This window comes from Xenopus tropicalis, chromosome 7, assembly GCF_000004195.4.
Source record: "Xenopus tropicalis strain Nigerian chromosome 7, UCB_Xtro_10.0, whole genome shotgun sequence".
Classification (NCBI taxonomy): Eukaryota; Metazoa; Chordata; class Amphibia; order Anura; family Pipidae; genus Xenopus; species Xenopus tropicalis.
In genome coordinates this window covers 92,867,245-92,878,718 of record NC_030683.2, presented here as the reverse complement: position 1 = coordinate 92,878,718, position 11,474 = coordinate 92,867,245, and positions in this window count along the sequence as shown.

Genomic DNA, 11,474 nt, shown 5'->3' with positions numbered 1-11,474 from the left:
ATTTTTATGGTGTACTTTTTAACATTAAATAACACCGTTTACATAGCAAATAATTCACTCTACATTTAAAATATTATTCTTGAACCAACAAATGTATTTTTTTGAGTTGTAATATTGGTGTGTAGGCGCCATCTCAGTGCATTGTGCCTGAGTCTGAGGTTTCAGAAGGAGCCAGCGCTACACACTAGAACTGCTTTCAGGTAACCTATTGTTTCTCCTACTCCCATGTAACTGGAGGAGTCCCAATCTGGACTTAGATTTCTTACTACTGAGTGCTATTCTGATACCTACTAGGAGCTGCTATCTTGCTCCCTTCCCATTGTTCTACTAATTGGCTGCTGGGAGGGGGGTTATATCCCTCCAACTTGCAGTGCAGCAGTAAAGTGTGACTGAAGTTTACCAGAGCACAGGTCACATGGCTGTGGCACCCTGGGAAATAAGGAATATGGCTAGCCCCATGTGAAATTTCAACATTAAATATAAAATGTCAATGCAGGATTCTGCTAGAGAAGCTCTATTTACTGATGCGTTTTTCCCATGACAGTATTCCTTTAAGTAGCTAAAATCCTAATCTGCACAAGAAGCAAAGTATTTCCATTGAGACTGAACTAAATTTTTCATCCAGAAATTTGATAAATTGCCAATTTTGTAATGTTGAAATGTTGCATTCTAGCAGTGATAAATTTACAAATATCATTTAATAATATGGCAACAACGTTTTAGTAGTATTTTATGGAGTCATTTCCAAAATGTCCGTTACACCAGGTTCTAAAGCATACAGTACACACCCAGTTAAAACTGTTGGCCTGTTTCTAGCATTTCATGGAGAGCAGAAAATAATTTCTTTATAGACAAGCCAAAGCAAGGTTTATTATTTTAATTATGTTTAATATTATTTTTTATATTTTAATGGGTACTAATACAGTGCTGCAGCAGAAACAGCCAGGACCTATGCATTTCAAGGCATGACCCTGCAGTAACACTTCTTAAGGGATCAAAACAATAGGATTGCTCTGTAGTTGGAGAATAGACTGTCCAAGTAGTTTGCCCTCAAATTCAAAGCTCAAAATGAATAATGGATGGATGAAAATGGCTGAGAAAAGCAGGGAAGGGAATATCTCAGAACCTGGAAAGGTGGAAACTATATGGGAGCACAGCTTCATCCATAGAATAGAAAAAAAATGGATAGAGATATTTGTTGCACCCAGCACTAACCATGAATCAGCTGGATAATTCTCTTGAGAAATACAAATTCAAAATCTACTACCTTACATTAGAACAAGAATCCAGTTAGGGTAAGACCTTGCCCAGTAATTGTAAAGATAGTGAGACAGAGTCCCTAACAGTTATAACCACACACCTAGGTAAATGAATGTAAATCCAAAAATTCTAGCTGTGATGCAAAATCCTACAGGAGCAAAACTCTGTCTTCTGATCTCCAAAATGCTTCCAGTCTATAATATGTTGATAAAGAATGAGATACCTATAGAGATGGCCATTGCAGTTTAAACGGGAATCTGCCCTTAAGAAATTCTTCCCAAGAAAAAATATACAAGCATATAATTTGTGGCAGTGCAGCCTTAATCAGTCATTACCGTTAGGAAGTAACATTAGCTCTATCCTTTTAAAATAAGACTTTTGTTGTCAAGGCATCAATTGTCATGCAAATAGTCTCACATAAGTATTTAGTTGCTGGTTTAGACTAGACTGCGCTTAGAGCTTTCCAGCTGTAATGTGACACATTTTGAGGAATGCTGTGTAATTTATGAAAAAGATATTTGCGTGCTGACCTTTAGAATAATCAAAAGATCCATATTTTTATACATTATGAATCTAACCATTCGGCATAGCTGCATAGATGTGGCTATCCATACATGTCATGTTATTCCGGGTAGAACATACTGAACATTTCAATAGAGCACAACAAGCTGGCAGCCAATGTAAACTAATGAAAGAGTAACACAGAGCCCCAGCAGAGAGAGAGGAGCCCTGACCATATCCTCTAACTGACTTCCCATGCCGTAATGGTGCATAAAAGTATTAGAGGGTTATCTGTTATTATCTGTATCTGTTACTTTGCTAATTCATGCTTTTACTTGTAGCAGTTATCTTCTGCTGGATTTGGATATTTTGCCCACTGTTTATTCCAAATGAATGACTCAGATCAAAGATGCCCCAAAATTACCATCCATTTCTGCATATGGTGATTGTGTGAATGAAAACATCATGGGGTAACTGTTACATGATTCTTATATGTAAAGCATGATGTTTGCTGCAAATGAGTTTGAATGGTGTGCCTTGAGGTGCAACTATATGCACTTATTACTTGCATTTAACAAACATTAACACCAAATAATGAAAGTGCATCAAATTAATTAAATGATTATGTACTGTTGCCCTGCACTGGTGAAAACTGTGTGTTTGCCTCAGAAACCCTACTATAGTTTATATAAACAAAGCTGCCGTGTAGCCATGGGGGTAGCTATTTAAACTGAAATAGGTCTAAATGGCGCAGTTTACATAGCAGATAACAGATAAGCTCTGTAAAACACCATTTTATTCTACAGAGCTTATATGTTATCTGCTATACAACCTGTGCTATTTCTTCCTTTTTTCAGCTTGGATGGCTGCCCACATGACTAAAGAGCAGCTTATTTATATAAACTATAGTTGTGTTTGAAGGCAACACACAACTGTAACCAGTGCAGGGCAACAGTACCTTTTATTTGAATTACTTTAAAACATTTCCTTTGTATTTGTTTTAACGTTCCTTTAAGCAGTGCTGCATACAGAGGGACATGGTAAGGTGGGCTAAACATGAGTGTCTCCTAGAAGCCCCAAGTTTGCTTGTCATTCAAAACATTCAGCTTTCATACTACATTCAACAGCCCCAGACTTGTCTTCTTTAAAAAAATGTACCAGGCTGGGGTACTGTGAGCTGAGCACTGCTTCGCCATCTTCTTTTGACCGCACAGGTTTCCCTTGTGCCAATTCAGGGAGGGTGAAATCTCAGAAAAAGTTCTGTATTTCAGATATGCTCACCCAAGCCTAAGCGGGGTTGCCTGAAAGACTGGCAGTGCAGCACTCAGGGCTGGTGCTTTTTTAAAGAACAGGTGTGTCCGTCTGGGGTACCAGCATAGCCACTACAATCACCTTTCCTTCTTCTTTATAGCAGACAATAAGTACAGGGCTCCCATGAGCTGGATAGACCTGTGCTGCGTACCTTGCACTAATTTTCTAACCCAGGAGTGGGGCACAGCAGGGAGGCAAAAACCTTTATGCAAGTAATTTTGCTTAGCAATTCTGCAGTTGCTCCTTTGTAAATGGGCCCTTACTTTACTCTCTTAACCTGCAGCTCCTTAGATCATATAACCAGATTGAGATTGTTACAAGACCTTTTTAGTTTTCTCATAATTTCATTACAGCAAACACTTTTACTGTGTCTTAAAGCTACTTGGTGATGCTGTGTCAATAGTTTCATAATGTGCATATACCCGCTTACTAAATTATACTACTCGATATATTTATAAGTGTGCTTACTGATGTGCTGGGTGAATAGATTTAAATAAGTTTGTACAAAATTCATTTTTTTATGCCGTAAACTCGGTACAACATAAAGTGAAATGCAGCTCGCCTTGCCAAGTTTCCTGCTGACAATTCATGAATTATTTCAATTGCATGTATATGGAAGCTAATGAAGACCTAGCTACATTTATTCTTCACTCTCTGTTCATGTTCAGTCACAACCACTGCTGTTCCAACTTTCATATGAATTGGTAAATATTTCCCCTGCTGTTCTGTGCCTACTTTGGTACTCTGTTTTCCTCTTTGGCAATTATGCACATTATATATCTTTCGCAGGGTTCCTGGTCCCGCTGAAATGCTGAGTGTAGTAAAAGCGCTTGCATACTGAATAGAGGAAAATTAATACACAGTTAATGGAGAGAGAGTTGTAAGATTCATATCAAATGTATTTTAAACCTCTAAAAATAATAAAACATGATGTTTTTTTTAACCCTAAGAAGGAAATATGGATGGAGGATTGCCAATTATTCCACATGACCAGAACTGCTGTATTGCTGGATTTAGTGCCATATACCCAAACACGCAGGTAGCCTGTATAAATCCCATTAGATCTCATCAGTGCATGAAATTGGAACATGGATCAAGAAGGGGGTCTGCTAGTGAATGGAGTGTGGCAAAAGGGACTATAAAAAGTAAATATAAAAGTTTCATTTTACAGATTGTTATTCTTGTATGGGCATCCTGACCAAGCTTCTGTTATAACACTATATAGATGTATATAGACCAAATAACTAATTTCACATTATTAACTATTGTATTTCAGTAAAAGTGGAAGCAAAGCTCTAATCACAATAAAATTGCGCTTACTCATAATTTTATATCATATGTTTCAATGTTTCCCAAGGTCCCCCCATATTTGCAGCACTTCCACAACCACAAAACCCTGACTAAATGCTCTTAACAAATATGCAGAAGATATGAGTTCCATCACCCTAGCCTCCTTATAACAATAAGCTTTTAGTGCCAGGTTTGGCCTATCTTACAAAGTTACAAAGCTATTCCTTTAGCTATAACAATATATTTTTATTTGCTATCAATGACACCATATAAATATATAATTAAAAAACAAAATCAGAATTTTCTGCATCAGAATTTTCTATTTTTGTAGCTGTGACAAGTAGCTGCTACTAGCAGCTCCATGTGTCTTCACCCTAAGGGCATATTTAATGTTCAAGCCAACATCATTGGTGATGTTGTCCATAGCAACCAATCAGATCTTTGAATTTACTTTCTAACTTGTAGGTGATTGTTCAAATTAAATTGCTGATTGGTTGCTATTGACAACATCACCTGTGACGTTGTTTACACACTATAATAAATACGCCCCTTAGTGGTAAAGTAGATTGTTAGTGCAGGAAAAAAATGTAACCTTCCAAATTATTTAGCGCTTTCATAAATCATTTCTTCAGACCACTAGACAAGGGACTGAAGTGCTTAAGTAAATAATCAGGTAAGTGTAACCTTTTCTTTGCACACATCTGCAGGAATTGGATTATACTCATTTCTCTAGGCTGTGCTTATTTGCTTATTTCAGAAGAGCTGAATTCTCCATGCATAAGAAGGATACTGGGAACTGTGAATTACAACGCAGTGCCTCTACCTAGTAGACACTAAGGAGCACACACAGTTTTGCAGCCAAGATAAACTTTATATATCAGTTTAGAAAAATGTAATAACTGTAAAATGCAAACAATATAAACCTGCTTTGGGAAACCCCTGTAGTTTTGACCAACTTCTGGCTCAGTCTTTCCCACGACACAGTCCCACACTTCACTGATGGTAGAAATACCCTTGCCCAGTTCAGTCTCTGGCAAAGTCCCTTGCTCAAGTGCTCTTTAGTTTCCTCAGTTTACCTCAGTACCTCTCCCTTTGTATAGGCAGTTGCTCCCATGTTGCAGGCAATAGTACATAACATTTCAGTTTATCTGCACCTTTACATAATCAAGGCAATGTTACTTCAATGTTACCATGTGCAAATTGACACAATTTATGACTCCCGTACAAGCGTCACACAATATTTTCACACTATGAGAAACTAAAGGGAACATTGCATGTGAATGTGAGAGATACCCAAAATGTGATATCTGTGCTCAAGCAGCAATGTCTGAAGAGATGCCCAAATATATTGGGAGGAGGAGGCGTAAGGTTGGATTTCTTTGAGGAAAGATTTTTAATTGAAACTGATGTGTTTTTGGAACATACCACTAAAAAGGTAAAACTTTTTTTTTTTAAATTTATAGAAATTATCTATATCTATAAAAATATATCACATGTGGGACCCAAAATGGCTTTACATTAATCAAGCTGGCCATTTATAGATACACTTGATATGCTGGGACCCTAGGATGTTAAGTGACTTGTCTAGGTCACAAGGAGGGCTGGGACAGGTGGGTGTTGCTTAATGGGTTTTGGGGAAATTTTCAGTACAGTATAAAAGTGAATAATACAATGACAAAGACTTGACACATTGTGTCTCAGGGATTACTATGCTCTGTACAGTATCATTTTATACTTGGCAGCATCAAATCATTTCTAGGGGATGCAACAGAGCATTGCCACCAGTGCTATTAGCTTCCTTCCTATTGCTCTGCAGATTAACTGCTGGGGGAAAAGGGGGGGGGGGGGGGCAGTGATATCACAGCAATTTGCAGCTCAGCAGTAAAGTGTGGCTGAAGTTCATCAGAGCATAGGTCACGTGGTTGTGGCACCCTGGGAAATGAAGGTATGGCCAGCCCCATGTGAAATTTCAATTGAAAAACAAATTTCAATGCAGGATTCTGCTGGAAAAGCTCTATTAACTAAAGCTTTTTAAAAAGAAATATGTTTTTCATTTAAGGTTGTATTGGGAAATGCGGGCAAACCAAGCCCATGTCTGTGTAATTTGGGCCTGGAAGTTCTGGTGGTACAGTTCATTATAGAAAAGTGTCACCACCAGAAAATTAGGTCCAGGGAATGAAATAACATGATTTTTGACATAGTGCCAGTATCCCTTAACTATTGATCAAACCATCTGTGAGACAAAGGGACTCCAATAAGTAGGTAAAGGGCTGTGACACACGGGGAGATTAGTCGCCGCGCTTTAAATCTCCCTTGTCGCGGGTGACTAATCTCCCCGAAATGCCATCCCACCGGCTAGAATGTAAATCACCATACGGGAAGGCAACTTCCGCGACTTCAGCAAATCGCACCACCGCATATGCCATCCCACCAGCGATTTACATTCTAGGCAGTGGGATGGCATTTTGGGGAGATTAGTCGCCCGTGACAAATCTCCCCGTGTGTCACAGCCCTAACTGATCAGGGAGAAACAATTATCCATTTACAAGCTTTAAATCCTGTTTTGGAGGTAAATGCGTGCACTATATTATGTATTTTGTTTATTTATTCTTTTTTATCCACAATAAATGCTGGTAATTACACAGCCTAGGAGGTTATCCTGTGACCCTGAATACTCAAAGACCCGTTACTGACATATTGTGTATATAATAATATATTGCTCAAGCCTTGTGAGTGTCAGCTTGCCTCCCAGTGACTGTAAAGAATAAATGTCTTTATTGAGTCTTGCAGCTGCTTAATATTATGTTTGAGCTGTAATGACACACACACTACCCTGTAAACATTGACCATTTCAAATACTTGGTGTAAAAAAGAAAATTCCCTATGCTAAGCTCATCATTAATACCATATTGTGGCCGTTTTCTTTATTAATAATTTGCCTTGAAGATACCATTGTCTATCAGTATTAAGCCTAATATACTGCATTTCTAGTTAGGAACTGTAACTTTAAGGGTGCCTGTCCTAGACATAAAAGTACTATTGAGGCAGCTCTGTAGATTTTACATTTTCAGGTCACCTTTTGTTAATTAGCGCTGCTCTGTGTGTTTATTGGCAACACTTGGCACTGTGAGATCAAAGGAACCCAACATGGAAAGTGTGAAATAAGTGTTTCACCTTCAAAGAACATAATGTTTTCAAACAGTACTCTTCAAATAATAGGGCTCTCTTACAAAGTGAAAATGCAACTGTTGTCAAGAGAATTATGCAGCAGATCAATGCCATCCTTTAAAGGTACCAAAACCACTTCTTGCACTTCCTGCATTTTCTCAGCAAGTGCCAATGTACTATGCTAATCTGTTTGGATCAATTCAGCACAGTGTGCCAATTAATGCAGGGGAACCTTTGAGCTACTGTTCAGTACTGGGCCAAACCGACTGGGCACTCTGGGCAACCTGCCTGTCTCTGCCTCCCCCCACGCACAGATCCAGACCCCGGGGCGGGGTTGTGGGAGCCTCTGGAAGGGGGTGATGCGGTGGGGTTGAAGGGGCCCAGAACTAGGTATAGGTGAAAGAAGAGGTACCTGCTTACCACCCCGGACCTTGTGCCCTAGGTAGGTGCCTCTTCTGCCTACCCCTAGTTCCGGCACTGCTACCGTTACCTTGAAGGTGGCAAAGTATCCAGAAGACATGTAACAAGCACCAAAGAAACATAATAATCTCAAGCAAGGTAAAGTCTTTCTTAGTCCTCCTGATGTATATGCCAGAGCTTGGAATTCCTGACATAGACCATGTGTATAAGCATGTTACCTATATAGGGCTAAGTGATAAGAAGAAACAATATTATCTTTTCTTCTTTCACAAAAACCATAGCAATCATATTCCATTTTATTTTAACTCCATTTCGTTAACCAAACTTAACCATGCTCAGAATATTTTCCCTATTTCCTTATCACTTAGCCCATAAAAGAAAATAGCTTATACACCATGGGCTCTGTTCAAAATTCCAAGCTCTTGCATAGATGTCAGAAGGACTAAGGAATAAGTGGCCATACCTGTATAAGGCCAATAAAACCTACAGGCAGTCTGAGTTGGCAGCCTGTAGTCTGCCAGTGTATTGGGCTCTCAGATGGGCCTGCGTGACTGATATCTGCCCAAAATTCTGCAGGTTTAAAATTCTGTTGGGGCAAGAAGCACACCACTCACCGCGATGGCCTGCATCTTGCCAATGTAATCCAACCGTTTAAACTGAGGGCTGAACAATCAGATTAATATTATATTGCACACTTTGCATATTGGGGAAAGATCCGCCAGTTTGGTAACCTGACTTAAGACTTCAGATTATTATGTTTCTTTGGAGCTTGTTACATGCCTCCTGAATACTTTGTGCAAAGAGTAATGGACAATCTATATGTAAAACTGACCTATATTAAATCATCACAGCAAACATTTGAGCAAGACTGACATTTAAACAGAAGCTGTACATTAACTCCTTTTCAATTTGCCTTTTTATATATGAAAACAGAAGTTCTGTCTTTATAAACTCCTTTGTTTTTTTTTATCAACTATTTGCCAATACTGAAATGAAAACAAAAGCAAAGGAGCACACACACACACATACAGTATATGCTTTTACCACAGACATTATCTGCCCATACAAAATATGTCTAATGTCTTTGCATGTTTATAAAATAAATTTAGTGAAGCTATCACAATTAGAGGAATGAGAAATTCTCTTCTTCCGTTGTTGGAACAGTGGTAAGTACTATGGCGCACACTTAAAAACCAGTGGTCAAAATTCCTTTCCCTACCTTTCAAATGAATGTGAAATCCCTCAGCCTATGGCGTATGGTGTGTATAGGTGCAAAAACATTTGTGAATGGTTTCATTGTTAATTTGGGTTCCAATAAGCCTAAAATTCATCAAGTTCAATCCCTCCAAACAAACCCCCAGTATACATACATACACCTACATATATAAGATAAATACACTGATACCGATACTGAACTAGTGTTAATGTTTGTAATTTAACCTTCTGCTCTCATGCATAATATAACAGCTATATATTGTGAAGCTATACCACCATAAGCAGCCACTGTTCCTGGGTGTTTGAATGCTCTTGGGCTAATCTGAAATTTATTCTGTTACTCTTCATTGTCTGTATTACAATAGAAAGTGATTGATCGCTGCGCCAGAGATCTGTTATAACCAAGATTAAACCACTGCAAAAATTAGTGTCTTTTTGTACATGGGAATTCCAAAGACATAATATTTCTTCTTTTGACAGACCATTGGATGAATGATTTGAACATTATATCAGCTGCAGCACTCCCTATAGATATAAGAAAGGACTGTTAGAAACATTTGATTAGAAATGTAGAGAGGTTCCTATATTCATATGGACCTCCCCCAGTGTTGCATGCAGCCCCCCTCTATAGGTAAGGATTAAAGGCAATCATTGTGCTTCAAATGCTTTTTTCCAGCAGGCAGCCTGCAAGTAGTGTGATGAATTACACAATTACAATGCTGTGGGCTTTTTTTTTCTTATTACAAACTAAAATCTTGTATGGAAATGTATATAAAAATCGAGAATATGGTTTGCCTATGAAACCTTAATGAGACATTTAACTTTGTAATGAAACACACTAATTAACATGAAAATGCTACATATACACATATTATATATTCCATTTATATAAAGAGAGGGATGGGAAGTTTAAGAGTAATCAGAGAAAATGAGACAGAGAAAAAGGGAGGAAAAAGGGTAAAGGGACAGATTAAGTGAGAAAAAAATTAGAATTGGCAGTATATTGATATTTTGCAGCAGTGGCAATGGAGAACATATTGCTTTGGAAATTAAAAATAAATGTATATAAAACAGTGTTCCTCATTAGCCATTGTGTTTTCCATGAACTCCTTATATGACCAGCTCAAGCTGACAGATATCATTCATGCCTCTTAGGCACATCCAAGATTGCTTGATGGCAAACTCTCTGCTCCATTAACCCCTAGCTGAGAAGTGTGACAGAAGTCATAGATGGTGTCAGAGTAATGACATTGTGTTTTAACCCGGAATAACCCAGGTTGATTGACTGAGACCTAGGTGTAAATCTGCGTACTGCATGTTAAATGGAGAAGCAGATGCAGCAGCAGCGGATTGGCTAGTGGGTGCAGAGAGTACTTTGAGGCAAGCTTACAAAGCCAAGGCTCTGCACAGTGCAGCATCGACACTGTGATGCTGAAACAGCCATCTGCTAACACGGTCGCTATGTACTTTGTGAGATGCTTCTTATCAAGAGACAGTCTCTAACAGACCAACTCTCATATTTACCTACTGTGGGAATACAGCTATGAACAACTCCCATGGAATCTGTGGAAACCAACTCTGTAATAGTGGACTTTAGAAGATTCCAATAATAGGAGGGAAATATAAAGCTTTTTGAACAGAGTGTTCAGAAGGAAACACTGCATCTTTGCGAGATCTCAGTTACTTAGAAGGACAATCACACACAGGTCAAAGCCATTTACTAAACTTAAGGTGAAAGAAGAAAGGAGAGCTCAACTGGCAAAGCTGAATAAACAAAAGGAGGAAAAGAATAGGAGCAGCTGGACTTTTACTATAAGCCATTGTGAACATTAGGATTGGGAGATTAAAGTAGTCAGAGGAAAAGGACATTGTTAGGGAAGTTGGGAGACTTAAGATTTGTGGCAGCAGGTTACAAGAAGCTAAGGTTATTCTACTGTTAAACATGTCTGACCAAGACATTGAAGACTTTGAAGCAGACAGTATGTCAGATACCTCTCGGATGATCCCAGGCCTCCCACCCTATAACATGGAAGACCAACTCCTACCTATGGAGTCTCGGAGCAGGTGGGGGTGCTGGATGTGGACCCTGCTTGTTACTGGAGCTAACTTTGTGGCTTTCCTGGCAAACTTCATCATACTGTTTTTTATATTCACCATTGTCCTGACGCCCACTATTGTTGTGGTCTACTTTGGGTTTCAATGTCACTCCAGGGTAAGTAGAGTAATAATCCATCCCACAGGGAAACAGTCATAAAATGCACCAATTACACATAAAGAATAATCATACTGACATATTGCCATTTATTCTT